Source organism: Aulonocara stuartgranti (assembly GCF_965226115.1).
Source record: "Aulonocara stuartgranti genome assembly, chromosome: 11".
NCBI classification, from domain to species: Eukaryota; Metazoa; Chordata; class Actinopteri; order Cichliformes; family Cichlidae; genus Aulonocara; species Aulonocara stuartgranti.
This window is the reverse complement of record NC_138947.1, coordinates 36,233,597-36,255,257: the sequence shown is the minus strand read 5'-3', so window position 1 is coordinate 36,255,257 and position 21,661 is coordinate 36,233,597. Positions and strand designations below refer to the sequence as shown.

The following is a 21,661-nucleotide window of genomic DNA, read 5'->3' as shown; positions in this document are numbered from 1 at the left end:
CCCAAAATAATAAAGCAGTATATGCATGATTTCACTGTTGGAATTGAATGATACTTTTATTCTCCAGTGCAATAATTACTTTCTCCAACAGATCTCACAAGTAACATTATTATTCAAAAACCCTTGTCCTATTATTGTTAGTGATCCAACACCTATACTCCCAATTATTAAAACACATGGTGATTTAATACCTCCGTCTTAATGGACTCTGAATTTGACAGATTTATGATGAAAAAGTGGGCAAACTTTATGGGAACAAATGGTTTTACTAATACATCTCCCTTTTAGTGGTAGTTAGTGGAAAAATCACACATACAAGAAGAAATGGGAAAAAATTGGAATTCAGTACTGAGAGAAAAAAAACACAAAAAATCCAAACAAATATGGAGAAGAATAACAAAATACAAAACTACAACATAATAAATCAAAAAAATTCCAAAATAGATATAGAAAAACAATGGCAGCAGTCAGATGTACCAAAAGCCTCCTAGTAGATATGCCTATGGTATCAAGTTGAAAATCCTATTTCGTCTTATTCTCAAATTATCACATTCACAAGATTTTCAGAAACATGTAACCTCTGACTTTGACCTTGAGGTTGAACTCAGTCAAAGGAGCTTGCAAAGAAAAGTGTCTGGACTTCTTTAAGTTACTTGAAGACGTTTCACCTCTCATCCGAGAAGCTTCTTCACTTCTAAGGTCAAATGGTGGAGAGTCCCAGATATAAACCTAGTGGGAGTAACCCCCCACAGAGGGACAAAAGGACCCCCTGATGATCCTCTAATCGCCTGAGCCAAGGTGTGAAATTGGGTGTGGGTCCCAATCAGCCAGAGTTTCGGGTGTGTTCATTGTGAAACCTGGCCCCACCTTATCATGCGAATTCCTGAGGTCAGATGGCCCAGGATGTGAGTGGGCGTTAAGGCGTCTGGGAAGGATCTCAAAACTAGATTATAGATGGCAGAGAGTTGGTGTCGTAAACCCCCGCCTCTGTTCAAAGATGGTCGCTCACAGTGGACATAGATGGCTTCTTTCACTCCTCTTTCAAACCATCTGTCCTCTCTGTCCAAAATGTGAACATTGGCATCCTCGAAAGAGTGTCCTTTATCCTTAAGATGCAGATGGACAGCTGAGTCTTGTCCTGTGGAGGTGGCTCAGTCACATTCAAACTTGTCTGACATTTTTTAGTAGATACACCTACGGTATCAATTCCAAACTCCTACGTTGCTTTGTTCTCTAGTTGTCACATACACAAACTTGGGTGTCCACGCTGCTCACCCCACCCACCTGGCAGGGTGACAACAAATACCCTTTTACAAGGGTATTTCACAGCTGATGGGTAAAAATCACTCATAACAACCGACTGGGCAATTCACATAATCACCACAAGAAATACCCGTTTTAGCTATTACCATATTCTGCTGAAACGCACTACAGAAAAATTCAACAATTTCCCTGTAAATAAATGAAATAAGTTGAAGTTAAAGATACAGATCTCTTAAACACACCTAAACTAATGAGTTATACCGCATTAAACCAGATGCCTAATGGCAAGGCACCATTTCTTCAGAACGCAGCTGCAACAAAATTATCACTAACCAGTTAAAGACCCTGTTTTGCCATCTAGTTACGCGCCTCTGTCATCAATTAACAACAACATTAAAGTTGCGGCATTTGCATCTAGGTTAGAAGAAGTATTTCTCTCAACAATTCATAATGAGCAAACTGGATTTCTCTGCCTAAATACTAGGCTACTCAATCTCATTATCTCATTATCACAGTGCTGCAAAACAAAAGGAGTAGTAATGTCAACTAGATGCAGAAAAAGTTTTTGACAAAGGTAACTGGTTCTTCCTTTTCATGATTTTTCTCAGATTTGGTTGTGGAAGGTTATATATTCATTGGACAAGGCCACAGTCACTACTAATGGGTTGATATTGCAATATTTTACCCTTCAGAGTGAGACCATACAAGAATGTCCACTTTCACACTTATAATTTGCAATTTTCATCAAACCACGAGCCACCGGAGTATGCCAAAATTTCAAAATCTAAAGGTGTCAATCCTCTGTATTAGAACACAAAAGTAATTTCTACACTGATGATATCCATCCATCCATTCATCCATTAATCCATTCGCTTCCACTTATCCTTTTCAGGGTCGCGGGGGGCGCTGGAGCCTATCCCAGCGACATAGGGCGAAAGGCGAGGTACATACAAATACATGTAAATATATGTATATACAAATACACATATACATATATATATACACATATACATATATATATACACATATATATATATATATATATATATATATCGTTAGCTTCATAGCATAATTGCCTAAGTCATTGACTTAGTCAAATGACTTAGGCAATTATGCTATGAAGCTAACGATATATATATATATATGTAAATATATATACAGACAGACACTTACCTTTATGTATATCAGACATACACATATTATACACATGTATATCTCTCATAGAGTTTGGACAGGTTTTAATCAGGTTGGCACAGTTGTTGTTGGGTTATTTCTGTGTTGCACTGTGGCATGTGACAATAATTAAAAGCTACACTTTAGTTATTAGCAGTGGCTTGACAATAAAAGTAGCCATTCATTCATTCATGTCCCTATATCTATTTTTTAACCATTTAAATTTCCCCTTCCTTTTCTCTTCATCACCGTTGCACAGGAGGCCTGCTTACTATTTGTTGCTGGTACTACTGTTCACGGTGCAGCAGCCCCAACAGCTAACATGTCAGTTGAATGGACACATTTTGCTGCATCCATTTGTAGTTTATTTTCATTCTTTTCTCTCATCTTTTCAGCTCGTCTTTAACTTCTTCCACACTAAGCTTTCTCTACAAGTCATGTTACCTAAGCATAATATAGCATGTTATATGTATATATATATATATATATATATATATTGCATAGAGTTAGGCTTGCATCAAGATTATTTTCTACAATCTTTACTTTGTTTGCATATTCAATAGGCTAACAGGACAAGTGTAAGAATATTTAGAATGCAAAACAGCTGATTTCAGGGCTATATTCTTCCAGTGTCTGAAACTATGATTGTTTAGCATTTGGTTAAACTGCTAGCTAACCTTGCTTCTGTATGTAAACTCGAGGTTAAACATTATCTGAGTTTTTGGAAGCCAAAGCTTGTTGTTTCATATTCCGATTTCTTTTTAATATACTCCAGCCACATTATACAGACTTATTCTGGAAGCCTTGTTTCTGACAACTCCAACAGGAAGCTTCATGCTACAGGCCACGGAGTATAATTTTTTTTTCTATTGATAAAAGACACACCAAACAGCTATAAAAATGTACCATAGATTTAACCTTAAACTGCAGCCTGTTACTTCCAATCAGACACTCCCACATAATCACTGAATGACCCGCCTGCAGCAGCGACTCATCTTTTATTACTTTCAATCACTGCAGCTGAGGGCTGCAAGTGAGTGTTTCCCCCCTGTATCACACACACACACACACACACAGTTCATTTAGAGAGAATTAAATAGACAGCGAGAGAAAGAGAGGCGTGCCAGACACACACAGTTACTTTCATATCTTTTTGTATATTATATTTTTATGTAGCCGTTATTTTCATTTTTATTGAATTTTGTTTAGATACTCTGGCAAGACTTGCAAAGAAGATTAAATTAAATAGAACCAAGCAAGAAGGAAAATGAATTTGTGTTTCCTAAAGATTTTTGATGGACTCGAGGGCTTCCAAACCCTGACTGATAAATAAAAGATCAAACTTTATTAGGTGAGCAGAACCAGAGTTCCCATTTAACATATTTAGGCCACCCTAAAAGCAAACAAAAATTAAAATATCAAGCAAAACAGGCATTGGTAAAGATCCTGGAGACATATGCTAATAATGCTTCAAAGGACAGCCAGATCAGATCAAAAATCCTTTCAAATGTCATATATCTGCTTTGTATTCATTTCATCAACAGGGATCACCAATAGGAGCATTTGAAGAATTTTTAAAAATCAAAAGCTATCATCGAAGTGAAAGAGGATCACGAAAATTGACACAGTAAAGGTGAGCATGAGGAGGGGCACAATGAACAGGAAGGAGAGAATAGAGAGTGCTGTAGGGAGAGGAAGAGTGATGAGAGGACTATGAAGTTTGACAGGAGAATGAACATCACTACACTGCAGAGCCCGTCCACGAAAAGACCTGAGGCGTCCGTCAGATTGGTGATTTTGTGCCCATCTGCACAATGTTCCCATCCTGACCAGCTGGAAGGACGCCAGTTTAGGAGGAGAGGGATAGGGCAGATTTCTGTCAAGGTATGTGTGTGTGTGTGTCTGTGAGCGCACATGGTTGAGGACTGTAGATACATATACATATATATATATATATATACATATATATATATATATATATATATATATATATATACATACATATACATATATACATATACATATATATATATATATATATATATATATATATATACACATAGATAGATAGATAGATAGATAGATAGATAGATAGATAGATAGATAGATAGATAGATAGATAGATGTAAGGACAGTTCTTTGTAGAGATCAGAGGCCATGGGGTGACTGCGTCTGTTTGGCTCAAACAGTCAGAGAGTGTTGCCAGTCACGGCCACATCAAAGCTCTGACCTCCTGCCACGACAGAGAGCACCCTTCTCTGCCATCAGCATTCACCAGTTTCTTTTTCTTTTCTTAACCTTCAGCTTTGGATAGTAAGTCTTGGTCATTACAGTAAAATAAAATTATTGTTTATAACAAAAATAAAATCACCAACTGCAATAAAGTCAGGTAATTAGATAAAATATAACAAAATATTACATGAGCCAGGTGATATAATGCTTTATATAATATTTGTGTCATGATCCTGGGTCCTTTTGACCCAGCGTTTTGTGTTTTCTCTTCGTGATTGTGGTTCTGTTCTTTCTCTGGTTAGTGTTTACTCTGTTCTGCCCGTGTGTTCCTGTATCTAGTCCGCGTTTCTTAGTTGTGTCCTTTCATGTGCAAGTTCCTGTTTTATTGTGTAGGTCTGCGTCTTATGTGAGTATTTTCAGTTTGCCTCCCTAGTCTCGTCATGTTAATCACTCCCGGCTGTGTTTCCCACCTGTGTGTAATCTCCCTGTGTTTTCTGAGTGTATTTAAGTTGTGTTTTCTGTCTTAGTAGTCGCTGGTTCGCCTGTGTTGTTTCCCCTCGGTCTCCCTGCGTCTCTCCGTATGTATTTCCCCGGACCTCTCTGCATCCTCGTTTCTGGTTTGTGTTATTAGCTTACCCAGTTTAGGTTTCCGGTTTCTTGTTTTTCCACCAGTGCTGTTTTGTACCCACAGTGGTAAATAAATATTCACCTGCACCAGAGCTGCCGCCTTTTGGGTCCTTTTCTACAACTCCACACGGCTTGCCCCCGGCAGACCGTGACAGTACGAACCAGCCACCATGGACCCAGCGGCAGTAAATCCGTCCGAGGAGCTCCAGGACGACATTGCGTACAATGTGGAGATTCTCCTCGGGCTATGGCTAGAGAACCCTCCAGAGGAGCTTCGTCGTGCCGTGGAAAGTCGGCTACAACGGCTCTTTTCTGGCCTGCCATGGCTTCTGCAGTCGCTTCCTCCGACCATGCAGGCTTTTCTCCGGCTCACACCGCACCTTCTCTCAGCCACTCCCGCCTCGCTGCCCGACTCGCCGGATGTGATCTTGCCCGGCCCGTCGGAGCCGTCTGCGGGGAGGAAACGCCGATTGCGCTGCAAGCGCGCCACCCCACAGCCGGACGTTCGGGCTTCTAAATCGCCGGCTGTGGTGAGTGAGGACTGTTTTTCATTTTCGGACTGTATGACTGTTCATTCAGGGGCGATGTTCTGTGCAGCATATGATATTGTGAACAGCATATCACCTGCTCAGTTAGCTCCCCCGCAGCCATTCTCAGCTCAGTTAGCTCCCCCGCAGCTACTCCCAGCTCAGTTTGCTCCCCCGCAGCTACTCCCAGCTCAGTTAGCTCCCCCGCAGCCACCCTCAGTTCAGTTTCCAAAGCCCCCAGTGCCACTTTCAGTTCAGGCCCCCGTAGCTCCAGAGCTCCCCCGCAGCTACTCCCAGCTCAGTTAGCTCCCCCGCAGCCACCCTCAGTTCAGTTTCCAAAGCCCCCAGTGCCACCTTCAGCTCAGGCCCCCGTAGCTCCAGAGCAACCCGTAGCTCAGGCCCCCGTAGCTCCAGCGCCGCCAGTAGCGCAGGCCCCCGTAGCGCAGGCCCCCGTAGCTCCAGCGCCGCCTGTAGCGCAGGCCCCAGTAGCTCCAGCGCCGCCTGTAGCGCAGGCCCCAGTAGCTCCAGTGCCCCCGCTACCCGTAGCTCTGGCTCCAGTATCACCGGTTTCACTCATTCACTCCATGCAGGGAGAAAGTCTAATTTCACCTCAAGGTGCTTTTCATGGTTCAGCCGCCATTGGCACAGTTTGCCGCTCCAGGGCTTCCCCAGAGGCTGGGTCTCAGTCCCCGGCTGATTCTGGACCCCTGAAGTCTAAGCAGCTACCTGAGAACTGCGCCATGTCAGCATTGCCTGTGCAGAGCCCGTGCTCAGTGCATTGCCAGTTGCCTTCGTGTTTGCCAGAGGACTCCATGACTGCTGGCTTAGTGATGACTTCTGCTGGAGGGTCCGAGGGACCGCTCCGGCCTTCGTCTCTAGTCTCCGCTGGAGGGTCCGAGGGACCACTCCGGCCTTCGTCTCCTGTCTCCGCTGGAGGGTCCGAGGGACCCCTCCAGTTTTCGTCTCTTGTCTCCACTGGAGGGTCCGAGGGACCACTCCGGCCCTTGCTTCCTGCCTCGTCAGCTGGAGGGCCCGAGGAGCCCGTCCAGCCGCCGGCTGCAGCTTCATCATCATCCTCGCCTGGTCCAGCCGCCCAGCCTCCGAGTCTTCCGCCTCGCCTGGCCCAGCCTCCGTGCCTTCAGCCTCGTCTGGTCCAGCCTCCGTTTCTTCAGCCTCGTCTGGTCCAGCCTCCGTGTCTTCAGCCTCGTCTGGTCCAGCCTCCGTGTCTTCAGCTTCGTCTGGTCCAGCCTCAGAGCCTGCATCCTCGTCTGGTCCAGCCTCCGCCTGTGCTTCGCCTGGTCCGGCTTCATCAGAGTCTTCGTCCTCGTCTGGTCCAGCCTCCGCCTGTGCTTTGCCTGGTCCGGCTTCATCAGAGTCTTCGTCCTCGTCTGGTCCAGCCTCCGCCTGTGCTTTGCCTGGTCCGGCTTCATCCGAGTCTTCGTCCTCGTCTGGTCCAGCCACGGCCTGTGCTTCGCCTGGTCCGGCTCCGGCCTGTGCTTCGCCTGGTCCAGCCTCTGCAGCCTCGCCTGGTCCGGCCTCGGCCTCTGCGGCCCCGTCATCGCCTGCCTCGTCTGGTCCTGTGCCCACTGGGCCTCGGCCAGTACGCTTGACACTGGAGCGCCGCCTCTGCCTTCCGCGCGGCCGGCCCCCTGAACTGCTCTGTCGTCTCCTTCGCCTGAGTGGCCGCCGCTGCCTTCCGCACGGCCGGCCCCCGGACCGCCATCGCCTGAGTGGCCGCCGTTGCCTTCCGCACGGCCGGCCCCCGGACCAGCGCTGTCGTCGCCGCCGTTGCCGTCCGCACGGCCGGCCTCCCGAACTGTATCCACGTCACCGCCGTTGCCGTCCGCACGGTCGGCCTCCCGAACTGTATCCACGTCGACGCCGCTGCATTCCGCACAGTCGGCCCCCTGAACTCTTTTGTTTTGGACTCCTGTGCTGTCGGCCCCCTTGGCCGGCCCCCTGGACCTTTCTGTTTTGGACTCCATTTTCCTTGGGCTATGGTGTGTTTTGTTTTATTGGTCTTTTTTTGGTTTTGGTCTCTGTTTTCCTGTGCTTTGGTGTGCTTCTTTTCTTTTGGTCTTTGGCCTCGTGTTTTGTTTTTCTTTTTTTTGTCTTTTGGCCTTCTGGTGCTCCTGTTTTTGTTTTGCCTCGAGCCCTCCTTCCTGAGTCGCCCGCCCTGGTCGGGTTGTTTTCTGCTTTGGGCGGTTTTTGGTTTTTTTTGTTTTGGTGTTCTTGTGTTGGGCTGTCTGGGGCCAGCCCTTGACGGGGGGGTACTGTCATGATCCTGGGTCCTTTTGACCCAGCGTTTTGTGTTTTCTCTTCGTGATTGTGGTTCTGTTCTTTCTCTGGTTAGTGTTTACTCTGTTCTGCCCGTGTGTTCCTGTATCTAGTCCGCGTTTCTTAGTTGTGTCCTTTCATGTGCAAGTTCCTGTTTTATTGTGTAGGTCTGCGTCTTATGTGAGTATTTTCAGTTTGCCTCCCTAGTCTCGTCATGTTAATCACTCCCGGCTGTGTTTCCCACCTGTGTGTAATCTCCCTGTGTTTTCTGAGTGTATTTAAGTTGTGTTTTCTGTCTTAGTAGTCGCTGGTTCGCCTGTGTTGTTTCCCCTCGGTCTCCCTGCGTCTCTCCGTATGTATTTCCCCGGACCTCTCTGCATCCTCGTTTCTGGTTTGTGTTATTAGCTTACCCAGTTTAGGTTTCCGGTTTCTTGTTTTTCCACCAGTGCTGTTTTGTACCCACAGTGGTAAATAAATATTCACCTGCACCAGAGCTGCCGCCTTTTGGGTCCTTTTCTACAACTCCACACGGCTTGCCCCCGGCAGACCGTGACAATTTGATTTGGAAACGAGACTCTTCATTGACCCAAACAATCTGGCGCTATTTTCATAGCTTGTACTTTCTTTAACCTCTTGGCATATTCACCAAAGTTCAGCAGACTCTGCCACTTACGTTGGTATAGATTAACAACACTTCACACATTGAAATTCATAATATCAATGAACTATAATGGAGTTTTGGGTTGCTCTTGATGTAAAAGTAAAACCATATGTAGCACTGTCTTCTGCTTGCTGCTGGGATTTCTTATATTTTTTTAGACACCACTGTGAAATTGTGCAGAAGGTACAGTGGGGCTGAAATTTGTTGTTCTTTAACTTCAGCCAAGCAGATTATTGAAGTTTAACTAGTTGCACTAAAGTTTAATTGGTTGTTCTAAAAAAGACAGTTAAAAAAGTGGTCACTGTTGGAAGTGGAGTGGAAACTCCTGATTGGCTACATTTTAAAACTGACCTCACAAATGGCTATAAAAACATAATAAACACATTTTAATATTGTAAAAATAGGAAAGTCAGAGTTTATCATTTCATCACTAGATCTACAGCCTTCCCACTCTGCTCCGCCTCAGATTAAAGCTTCACCTCAGCTTTACTGCTCAGGCTTAAAACTGTCTAGTTTGGCTATTCTGCTCTGAATTTCACTCTGATTTGTTCTCCACACTCCGGACTCTCTGGCCTGCCCTGCCTCAGAATCCCATCCATGGCCCTGTAGTAATTACTCATCTTTTATCTAAGTAAGATACACTACCTGTCAAAAGTTTGGACATACCCTGCAAACCCTCGGTCTCCTGTCAATGAGCTTCATGATGCAGTCACCTGAAATGGTTTTCACTTCACAGGTGTGCCTGTCAGGGTTCATTTGTGCAATGTCTTGCCTTCTTGATGAGTTTGGGACTATCAGTTGTGATGTGCAGAACTCAGGCTGGTACACAGCTGACAGCCCTATTTGACAACTGTTAGAATTCATATTATGGCAAGAACCAATCAGCTAAGAGAAGCAACAGTCCAGCATTACTTTAAGAACTGAAGATCAGTCAGTCCGGAAAATTGCTAAAACTTTGAATATGTCCCCAAGTGCAGTCACAAAAACTGTCAAGTGCTACGATGAAACGGTCTCAAATGAGGACCAGGAAACGAAGACCAAGAGTCGCCTCTGCTGCTGAGGATAAATTCATCCGAGTCACCAGCCTCAGAAACTGCAAGTTAACAGCAGCTCAGATTAGAGCCCAGATAGATGCCACACAGAGCTCCACTAGCAGACACATCTCTACATCAGCTGTTCAGAGGAGACTGTGTGAATCAGGCCTTCATGGTCAATCAGATGCTAAGAAACCACAACTAAGGAAAAGCAACAAGCAGAAGAGATTTGTTTGGGCCAAGAAACAGAAGGATGGACATTAGACCTGTGGAAATCTGTGCTTTGGTCTGAGTCCAAATTTGAGATCTTTGGTTCCTCTCACTGTGTCTTTGTGCGACACAGACAAGGTGAACGATGGTCTCTACATGCATGGCTCCCACTGTGAAGCATGGAGGAGGAGGTGTGATGGTGTGGGGGTGCTCTGCTGGTGACACTGATGGGGATTTATTGAAAATTGGAGGCACACTGAACCAGCATGGCTACCACAGCATCCCATCCAGTTTGCGTTTAGTTGGACCCTCATTTATTTTACAACAGGTAAAAGGACCCCAAATACACCTCCAGGCTGTGTAAGGGCTATTTGATCAAGAAGGAGAGTGATGGAGTGCTGCACCATGGCCTGGCCTCCAGAGTCACGTGACCTAAACAGAATGGAGATGGTTCGGGATGAGATGGAGCGCAGAGTAATCAAAATAGCAGTAATCAAAGCAAAGGGCGGCTATTTGGAAGAATCTAAATTGTTAAACATGATTTTTGTTTGCTACATAATTTACATAATTCCATATTCATTCATAGGTTTGATAACTTCAGTGAAAATCTACAATGTAAATAGTCATGAAAATAAAGAAAAGTCATTAAATGAGAAGGTGTGTCCAAAATACCCTCTTTGGCAGTTCTCGTTTTAAGGTCGAATAATTATAGGGGGGTGGGGTGGGGGGGGGGGGGGGGGGGGGGGTTGTTTGTTTTTTTTTAACCATCTAATGGTGAAAAAATATTAAGAAATATTCAAACTTGGATACTAAAGGACATTGTGGTCTATAATTCAGTGAGACAGTTTTTCTGGTTTGTCCAGTGTGTTGGAAGATTTAGAAGTTTCAGTCTAATCTAGATCAGGGCAGGCTCACTGGGTAGGATTGCCCATCTTCAGCTCCATTTCCAGAGCAGAGCATCCAGGTACAGGAAGATAATAGTTCATATAAATCACAGCCAAAACTGGTTCTATGGCACCACCATTGATAGTCAGTCAACAGCAAGATGAATGGCATCTCTGGGATATGTGGAGACCAAGCCAATAGTGTCTCTATAGTAGAGAAAGGAAACGTTCAAGGTCCTCTTAAAACTCAAAGCTTATTGATAGTTGTGTTGGCTAAGTTGTATATTACTCAAAAATGAATACAGGAGGAATGAACCACAAAAGAAAAATACCACGTGCCTATTTGATTTTCCCAGTTAACTTTATTTATATGTTCAACTGATATTAAACTTAGTTTATACAACTTTTTCATGTATTGAACATTTTTTATTGTTCATTTTTATTTAACAAGCATTAGCGACAGACCACTCTCACGTTGCCACTGTCAGTCTGTTGGATGAGTGAGAAAATTCCATGCTTTAGCTTGCCTCAAAACAGCTCCCAAGAAAATCCATTCAACATTAGCTTAGTAACAGAGACCACAAATAACAAATGCCAACAAATGACTGACTGACAGCACAACAGTTTCCAAAACAAAATCAACAAAAAAGAAAAGAAGTCAGAAACAGATGAACAAGTTAAAATAATCAATACGAGTTAGCTAACTATTAGTTGTAACTTAACTAAACAAAACATGTGCATATATTTGTACAAATACTCAGTTATATACACTGGTTTGTACACACAAAGATAAACTTGAGAATTTGTATATTTTATTTATTTTGTCTCAAGATGTTTCCACATGGACTTCAAGCACTAGCTGTGTGCAAATACATCTAAAACATCTATTGCACTTCACTCAGCTGCCACAATTTTACTGGTGACTGCTTTCTGGAAACCAGGGATGCAGAGGTCATATGTTAAAAATATGACCTTTTCAAGCTTGTCCTATGTCTAGTTTTTCAGTCAATCTCTTTTCTCCTCCAGTTTTCAGTCTATTACCAAGACAAATCTTTAAAGACAGAAATGTTACGAGTGATTTCACCAGCTCTTAATAGATTATCTTTCTACTCTTCCTTAAAGATTTGAGAAGACATTTGTTGTCATATTACAGCCAGTACCTCTTTTTGTCACTTCAAAAACACATACCCGCACTTACAGATTGAAGGACTAAAATGTAATCACTGACTGTCATAATTTTCACCACCCACTACCCACATGGCCCATCACAGCTATTTTACTGTGATGTTTACTGTTTCTTTCCTGCTTCCTTGTTTAAAACGCCTCGACTCATTTTGTATTCTTTTGTCTTTGTCACTCGTCTTGTTATCCATCTGTGAACTGCTTTGATGTTTGAATAAAAGGAGTGTCAGTTAAAGGAAAAAAGGAGCCAGGCTTATAGCATGATTAATTCTTAGTTATTCTGTTTAACATAAACATTTGAAATTGATATGAAAGAAATTATACTGTGAAAACAGAGTAGTGTAGTAAGTATAAAAACATTTCTAGTGCAAGGTCAGAAGAAAACAAAAACCATCTTTCAGCTACAGTTCATTTTGGTGAGCGAGAGCCCAAAGTAGAAACAGGTTAATTGTATGTAGAATTTATGGCTTTAAGCTTTAGTTATTTATTATTTTGCAGGATTTGCAATTGAAATCTGTCATGTATTATATGAGGGCAAATTCTATTATTAAAATAGATCATTGATTCCTTGCAGTTAGGAAAAATTGATGGATTAACAGGGATTGCACCATCTAACTCTGGGTGACCACTTTAGATTTCAATCACAGGTGATTCCACATGCAGCCCACAGTCTGACTACAATCCCAGGCATATTGGCAAAGATTTACAAATAATTGCAGCCTAATTTAGAACATATTGCAAAAGCACTGCAATTACTGTGAGTCTTACGTGTCTGCCTCGGATAAATTCTTTTTTTTTAAATCTCTCCCTCAGTGACAATAATAAAATCATTCAGTACTTGTGATCCTGACAGAGTTAACACTGCAAGAGGAGAGGGGGGCATGATCTAGAGTTCTGCTCCAATTGATTATGGCACCATTTCAGAGTGAAAACCACTATTAGCTAAAAAAAAGCACTAAAAGCATCAGTGAAAAAAAATCCTACAAACATTCCTACTCAATGTTAAATGCATGCATATAACAGAAGAGCTCAGATAGGAAGGTTCTTACTTCAAGTCGTTGAATTGCATTTATGAACCAGCACTAATGTCTGTGATGTCCCACAGTTAAAAAGCTCTGTTATCCTGGTGGCCTGACCAATATTGACCCCACTCTTTATCAATAATGATAAACATCCTGATCCATTCCTGATTCAGAGTGACCTTTTATTGTGGGCAGTCTAAGGCACACCTATGCAATATTTATGCTGTCTATTCAGCATCTTGACATGCCACACCTGTGAGGTGGGATGGATTATCTCGGCAAAAAAGTTCTCACTAACAAAGATTTAGACAGATTTGTGAACAATATTTGGTCGTAATGGGTCCTTTGTGTATGTAGAAAATATTTCAGATCTTTAAGTTCAACTAATGAAAAATGGGAGCAAAAACAAAAGTGTTGCATTTATATTTTTGTTCAGTGTAAGAATTCAACAAAAACACTTACAAAAAATGACATAACAAGAATACACTAATGGTCAAAATTTTTAGAACACCCCAATTTTTCCAGTTTTTTATTGCAGTTCAAGTCATTCAAGTCCAATGAATAGCCTGAAATGGAACAAAGGTAAGTGGTGAACTGCCAGAGGTTAAAAAAAAGGTAAAGTTACCCAAAACTAAAAAAAAGAAAGTACTTAATCAGAATTGAAAAGTTCAAAATGGGTTAACAATTTAAAGCTGTTCTGCAGCAATGAAGGTTGATCAAGCCTTGAAAGCTATTCTTTTCTAGATTAATTACAACCCCCTCTGTCTGCGTAAAAGCAGTGTTGAAACACACAGGTACCATACCCTCGTGAGCATCAGTTGAACAGTATTGTACTGCAGAAAGTAGTGTGTTACTACAAAAATGGTGAGAAAAAGGCAATTAACAATGGAAGAGAGACAGACCATCATTACACTTTAAAATGTAGATCTTTCCTACAAAAAACTGCAAAGAAAGTCAAGGTGTCAGTGAGTACAGTTTGCTTCACCATCACGAGGCCCTCAGAAACTGGGGCAAACTCTGACAGGAAGAGGTCTGGAAGACCCAAAGCCAAAACTGAGGCTACGTCCACACTAATGCGCTTTTGTTTGAAAACGCATCGTTTTCTCTCCGTTTTGGCCTCCCGTCCACACTGAGATGCCGTTTTCGCTCATGGACAATGCAACGTTTTCAAAACGCTCTCGAAAACATACATTTGAAAACGGTGCTTTCGCATTGCAGTGTGGACAGCGAAAACGGAGAGACTTTCTAAAACACATGTTATTCATATGATGCAGTCATGTGACCAATTAAACTAAGATTTAATTGCATTATACAGCAGTTGTTTTGTTTCCTTGCTCTGAATTTTGACAACCCTATTAAAGATTAATATCAATTTGTACATGCTCCAGATAGCTTTTCTTCAAATTCTTTAATACTCACTCGCTTTTGCAAGTTTGTACTTTTGTGTTACTCGCAGCAACAATTCCACCTCATTGTTAGTTAGTGGTGTGCGGATCGATATTGAAATATCGATTCTTCCAATACCAGTAATTTATGTTCTAGAATCGATTCTCATATTAAAATATCAATATTTTAGTACTTTGGGGTAAATTTGTAGTTTTTCATTAACAGGAACACAGTGGAAAGAAACTATATCATTCAGATCTACTAAATTGGAAGGAACTACTTCTTCTTACGCCTTTCATAGTCATATGCAAAATACGGCTGTATAAATGTGTCGCAGCCCTTGGCGTGCGCACTCACAATAATTGCTGAGCGTAACTGGAGTCATGTGTGGACGTATTTTACCTCCACAAACAGCCAAGATGCGGTTTGTGATACATGTGGCAAGACCACTAACCTCGTCAAACACCTCAGAGTAAATCAGATCACAGAATATGATGAGCTTATGTTGACGCAACCAGAAGAGAAGGAGACGAGAGGGACAGGCGCTGCTAGGGCGAGACAGACATCTCTCGCAGAGTCCTTAGTGCTGCAGACAGGCAACATGCTCAAATAGCGCTCAACTTCAGGTTTTTTATTTCCATATGATAATTCTGCATTATTAAGCAATAAGAACAAGTAGTCTGATGTCCTGTAATCATTGTGAAGCTAATTATTATTATATTATTATTTCAGTTACATAATACAATTATATATTGTATTATGAAATACAATGAAACATTAAGTTTTTGTACAGAATATCTGTATCAGATCAGTATTGTCGATATCACCCTGAATTTTACTTGGTATCAGATCGGAAAGGAAATCAGTGGTACTGCACATCACTATTGTTAGTCCATTAAAAAACCTCGGTGCTTTTCCTCAACATTTTGCCGCAACGTTTCAAAGAGCCGGAAAGTAAATAAGCGGCAGACAGAAATGAGGAAGGTCAAATCGTCTTGTGTTTCACGCATGCGCAGTACTGGAACGTAAGCCATTTGGGCACGCAACTCTGTGAAAACAACTGAAAACGATAGTGTGGACGCAGAGCATTTTCAGACGAAAACCCCGTTTTCAAATCTATCCGGGCTACTGTGGACGTAGCCTGAATGAGAGGACAAGTTTCTGAGAGTTAACAGCTTGTGTTAGCTGTTGTCCTGTTCAGTGTCTCACAGGACAACAGCTACAAGCTGTGAGGTCAGTTCCTTGATCATTATTATGCAAATTCTCATGACCATTGATCAACGACCACTGATCAAAGCCAACTGATCATGAGTACCATTTACAGAGAGTTCGGGAATGGCTGCAATCACAGCACTGTAAGATGACAAAAGATGTACCCTTAGGCCCCCTCCTTGATTTCGAGATGGTCAGTGACTTGAAGAAAGTATTATGGACTGACCATGGACCTCCCAATTGTCCTTCAGTGGTGCTAGTTTCCGTAATTTTGCAAATGTACTATTTATAAGATTGGGGAAACCTGCAGTCAGCTGAGACTGAAGAAGTCACTTGGATGAGTGACGAAACGTTTCTCCCACTGAAAACGTCCAGATGAACAGAATCAACTTTTGGGGACTACCACACTTTATTTGTATATTGGCCTGTAAGTCTGCGGTAGTTTTTTTTCATGTGCTGCATACTGTTGACTGCTGCTGTGATTTATAACTCAGTATATTATAAGTAAAAATCCTCTTCAAACTCTTTCAAAGACCTGAATATCTCCAGTGTGTCACTCTGAGCAGTCCCATTCCCATGGTTGCTCTCGCATGATCCAGCATTAATCTCCTAACTGGAAGACGGCACTCATTTCACCTGTTAAGGTAATTGGCCAGCTTTAGGTAATCTCAGATTCCGTGGAAAGCTGTTATTGGTCCATGCTTGGAGCTCAGCAGTGGAATATTTGGTTGTGTTTTGCAGCTGAGGGAAGGGTGGCATTTTCATTTGATTGGGGGATTAAAGGTCATGAAAAAGTATTTAAAGGCTCCTGCTCAACTTTTGGCTAATCATTCCTTCACAGCTGTGAGTTGGAGGAGTCGGCAGGGCCCTCAGATCACCGTTGTCACAGTGTGTTGTCTCCCACTCTGCGGTGACAGAGCCTTACCCACCCAGGCAGTAATCCCCTCCAGCAAAGTTTGGAGTAAGCTGACGGCATGGAAAAGAGATAAATAAGGATTTTCATTTTTTACCCTGTAATGAAAAATTCCATGCTACTTTCCCTCCTTGTTGCATTCACTTTCTGATATCTCTTTGCTGTGCACAAAAACTTTCCACCTTAGTGTCCAAACAATTGAAGCTTACTCCAAATAATTATTCCTAAAGTAGTAACATCTGAAAAGCCTCCCAACTACTCCACCGGAGTAAGTAACACATCTGCACACACAAGAAAGTTCTCCCACTTAGAGTAGAGAGATTGAGGACGTCAGTGACAAATGTCTTGCATTAACTTTGTTGTTTATTTTTCCCCCGGAAGATGTGAAATAACCCTATTAAATCAAGTAGTCACTTGGCCATTAATCTCAATGCAGCTGACTAGTCCCTCAAAGCTAATGGGGTTTAGAATTTGCATGAGGCGAGTTTACCCACAAAGCTTTGCCTAAGAGGATTGCTGTTCAGACAGAGAGCTTATTGTCACACTTGTTCATAGACATGGATTAACGATACTAGGCCCACAGAACTCCACTAACTGTGGCAGTGACTCACAAGTTCCCCTTCACTGGCTCAAATCTGCTTCAGAGGGACTGAGATTCAGACGTTCCACAGAACATACCTCATGTTTGTTTAATATATACAAACACGTGTCCAGCGGCACTTAGTGAGGCATTCATCAAAATCACGTCCACAAGCAATAAGCTTGTTTCAGCTTAAGAGGAAGCTAAATAAAATAATTGTTTTTGCACCCTTGTGTGAAATAATTGCTGGAAACCTGGTTCCTGAATATATATCTTTTTCAATATTTATTTTTTGTCATATCATCACAGCACTCTTCAGTTCCAGCTCTGTGTTGTCAACTTAGCTTTTCACATAATTTAAATAAGCCTCTTTGAGTGTGAGCGTGTCTGCTGTGTTTCATAGTGACTAAAGCAGCTTTGGAGGCTAAATATAACATGCATCCACTACATTAATTCTTTAATATTTATCAGTGGGGAAAAGGTGCTCAAAATGTGGCTTATGTTAATGTTTAAAATTCAGCAGGAAAATAGCAAAAACAGAAAAAAAGTTCTGCTAAAGTTCTAACATGGTTTGATTAGCACAACACACAGAGGCTGCCTTTATAGAACAGCATGATATATAAATTGCTTTGAGTGCTTAAGTAGAGTAGAAAAGCACCATGTAAGAACCCAGGTATTTACCATTACTTGTTTTGGCTTTACTGGCTTTAATATTACCACAAACAGTGATGACGTGTTCCCAAATGCATTTTAGATGCTTTATTTCTGTGTCAGCCTTTCATTAAACGGTTGATTGTTGGCTAAATAGTTTCTCTTAGTATACTACAGAGAGAGCTGACTTGCATACTATCAATTAGTACATTGCTTTACCACACTATGTGATAATGATACGGAAGGTAATGTTAGTTGGACAGAATAGGTACCTCACTAATTAGCTGTTGAGTAATATTATATATTACCAAGGATTTCCTTTCCTTCTTCACAAGTGCTATAAATTAGTCAGAGAACAAAAAAGTCCTTCATTTCCAACTATTCCTCTTGGAAAAATGTTTAATTCCTGTTTGAATAGTTACACAGGGTCCGCTGATAAACAGAATTACAGTAATTGCAAACGCTTCATGTAATTACTACTTCTAGTAGCAGCAGCAAAAGTTATAGTTTTGTTTTGAAGCTTCTGCTAAAATGCCTCAGTGGTTAATTTTATTTTGATTAATGACAGCAATTTTCAGACCTCTGAATCACTGGCCAGTTGGTTTAGCCCAAACATACACTATGTAATAACAGGCTTTTACAATTCCCCTTTGCCCCCGTCATATCTGTAATAGCTGAGGTTAGGACTGTGATGACTCAGGATGGGCAAAACAACACAAAATTTCTAGTTTGCAAGTAACCATTACTGTGTTAATGAATGTAGCTTAGTTTAAATGTGCTTATCATAAACTATATCCCCTCCATATAGAGAGAATCACACTGCTCCAGTGTCTCTGGAAACAGGCTGTGAGAGCAATAGAGGAATAAGGTGTAGTCTTTGCATTATTTAGAGTGCCATAAACAGCCTGTCTATTGATTTGAAAGCAGAAGCAGCTCCCCACTTACTTCTGTCATCGTCACCGTCATTAAACTGATGTATGGTACTTGTTACGCTTCTTTGTCCCCCATCTTGTACTGATAATCACTCTTTCACTCATGTTCTTTTAAACAGACAACAAGCTTAGATTGTTGGTGTCCCCATGTTTTCACAAAGCATGGAGCACAAGCTAACAGCTAGGTCATGGAATTTCAGCTGTGTCCAAATTCTGGGATATGGTGGGTCACGAAGGATACAGCCGACCCATCCTTCAAATCTGAGAAAAAGGAGGACGCATTTGTTGGCCACATTTGTAGGAGTCTACGAATTTGGACAGCCTTCGTAGCGTTGCTGTGACGTAATCAGCCTTCAAATGCGGCCTCAGGAGGATGCAGCCAATGAATTTGAACACCTCCTTCATTACTTCCAAGAATGGACGCTCCCCCGGAAGGCTCTGGATCCTCTGCTCATTTCAGCCATGGTTCCCCCACTGCTCTGCACGGCAAACAGCACTGTTCTGTCATCTGCTCTGTCTCAGTAAGTGCAGCCTGGCAGCCAACACTGCCATAATTAGTCATCATCATCTTGCCATAATAGTAGCATATATACGTATATCTGTTCCCTAAATCCTCCTGCATACTGTATTTTTTGGACTGTAAGGCGCACTTAAAATCCTTTAATTTTCTCAAAAATCGATAGTGCACCTTATAATCTGGTGCGCCATAAGTTTGAATTCTTGTGTTTACTGTCCTCGAATTGAATTTTATGTGGTACATGGCACTTAAAAATCCGACTTTGGTAAGCTACGAAGCCTTGATGGATTGTCAGAATATTACGGCTACCGTAGTGAGGAGCCTTGCAGAGTAATCTGGGTCCAAAACTCTGTCTACTTCAGGTCCCAAAGTCAAACGAACACTGCACCATCACCGAGAGTTAAAAACTGTCTAAATTCTTTCATCTTTAATAAAATGATCAGCGTTGCTGCTTTACTATGTGTAACAATTAAATTTAACATCCAGGCATCCATGAAAACAGAATCTATTGAATTTAACGGAGTTAGAAGTTAGCAAGAAGTTAGCTCGCTAGTTTCCACCTAAACATGATATAGCATGTTCTGACTGAGAGATTTCTGAAAAAATTAAAACGTACAGCTCAGCTATCACTTCCAACATAAATGAAGACAGGAAACAAAACAGCAGTGACCTTTGTTGGGTTACTGAAGTTTCGTCTTGATGCATTCTCAATCATCCAGGTAAGTAAATCTCCAAAAGTTGATTCTGTTCACTGTTCACTGTACACTATGTTACTCTGTTTGTGTTGGGGGACCCGATCCTTGGGGTGGACCAGTTTTTGGCGCAGTGTGTTTTGGGGTTTAAAAGCCACAGAGACCCGGTGTTTAGAAAAAATGCATCTCAATTGCTCCGATACTCCTGACACGTACGGGATCACTACAGGTTCCTTCAGTGGGCTGGTTTCAGTCATTATGCAAATGTCCTGTTTATAAGATTTGGGAAACCTAGAGTCAGCTGAGACTGAAGCAGTCACTTGGATTAGTGACGAAACGTTTCTCCCACAAAACGCTACGTCCAGATGAACAGAATCAACTTTTGGAGGGTTACTGAAGTTGGACTAGCACATCATTACTACTATAATGATGTGCTATGTGATCGCTAGCGACACAGCTATGTTAGCATAACATAAACACAGTGAAGCTGGAGGATGAATGCTAACTTTTTTCCACTTGACAAAAGTTAATGTGAGGGTTCCCGATTGTTAGGGACAAATGCAATCACATGGCAGGAAACTGTAAACAATTCGACATTAATGAATCAATGGTACAGAAGTGGAGGAAGCAAGAAGAATGAGTTGGGTAAAGCCTTATAATCCGGTGCGTCTTATGGTCCGAAAAATATGGTAAATTAATTTGGATGAAACTTACCATTTGAATTTTTAGGGTACCAGGATTATCAACATCTAAATGGCTTTTGGGAATTCTTTTTATAGCACTGAAATCAATAATGTTGCTAGGCAACCTGTATGGGCTCAAATTGTGGTCATAAATATTTTGTACTTGTAAATCGGGATTTGTATGTGTATAAAGAATTTGTGTGTGCGTAAAAAAGATTTGTGTGTGGACTCAGCCAAAAAATACGCGTGAAACTCTGCACTCAAGTTTCAAGTCAAAAGCACGAATTTTGACCCCGTTTTTCTTCCTTTCATCTGATTGGCCAATGTCATGTCAATCACAAATTTAACTATCCAATTAGAGAACAGGTGGGTTTGGCTAATGGAGGGGTGTTTTATGGAATAATGGTGGCTGTAGCTCAGGAGGTAGAGCAGGTCACCTACTGATCGGAAGGTTGGAGGTTCGATCCCTGGCTCCTCCAGTTTGCATGCCAAGTGTCCTTGGGCAAGATACTAACCCCAAGTTGCTCTCCGATGCATCCATCGGAGTATGAATGTGTATGAGTGTAGTTAGAAAGCACTTAGTATAGAGGTAGTTCTTGTGAGAATCGGTGTGACTGGGTGAATGTGGCGTGTTGTATAGAGCGCTTTGAGTACTCCGGGAGAGCAGAAAAGCGCTATATAAGAATCAGTCCATTTACCAATAAATGCCCTTTCACATGCCAGCCCAGCATTTTCCTTCATCACCACGAAGGAAAACAGTCTGTGGTGGTCTCAGTTTGGTGATTTTTGTGTCACAGGTTTACGTGCTTAATACAGGGACCTCTTTTCAACAGCGCTGCGGACCTAGGGGGGGCAGTATTGTGGAAATGACAGTCTTCACTAGTGGGGATAGTTACAAAGCTTTCTCCGTTATGAATTAACAAATGTTTTTATTGAATATTTGAAGAACCAGCAAAAAAACCCAGAAACTCTTGTAGAGGACATAAAGTTAGAGATAGAAAAG

At 42.0% G+C, this 21,661-nt stretch overlaps 1 protein-coding gene across 5 annotated transcripts in view; it reads right to left on the bottom strand.

Annotated features, from left to right (window-relative positions):
• tsnare1 (T-SNARE Domain Containing 1) overlaps positions 1-21,661 on the bottom strand; it is a 292,734-nt gene that overhangs the window by 7,842 nt on the left and 263,231 nt on the right. The window contains exon 12 of one of the 5 annotated variants that reach the window (XM_082551055.1): positions 10,370-10,436. The exons of the other annotated variants lie outside the window; for them this stretch is intronic. The gene's annotated coding sequence lies outside the window, so the exon portion shown is untranslated. Of the gene's footprint in view, positions 1-10,369; positions 10,437-21,661 lie in introns of those variants that run through there. 5 annotated transcript variants of the gene reach the window in all.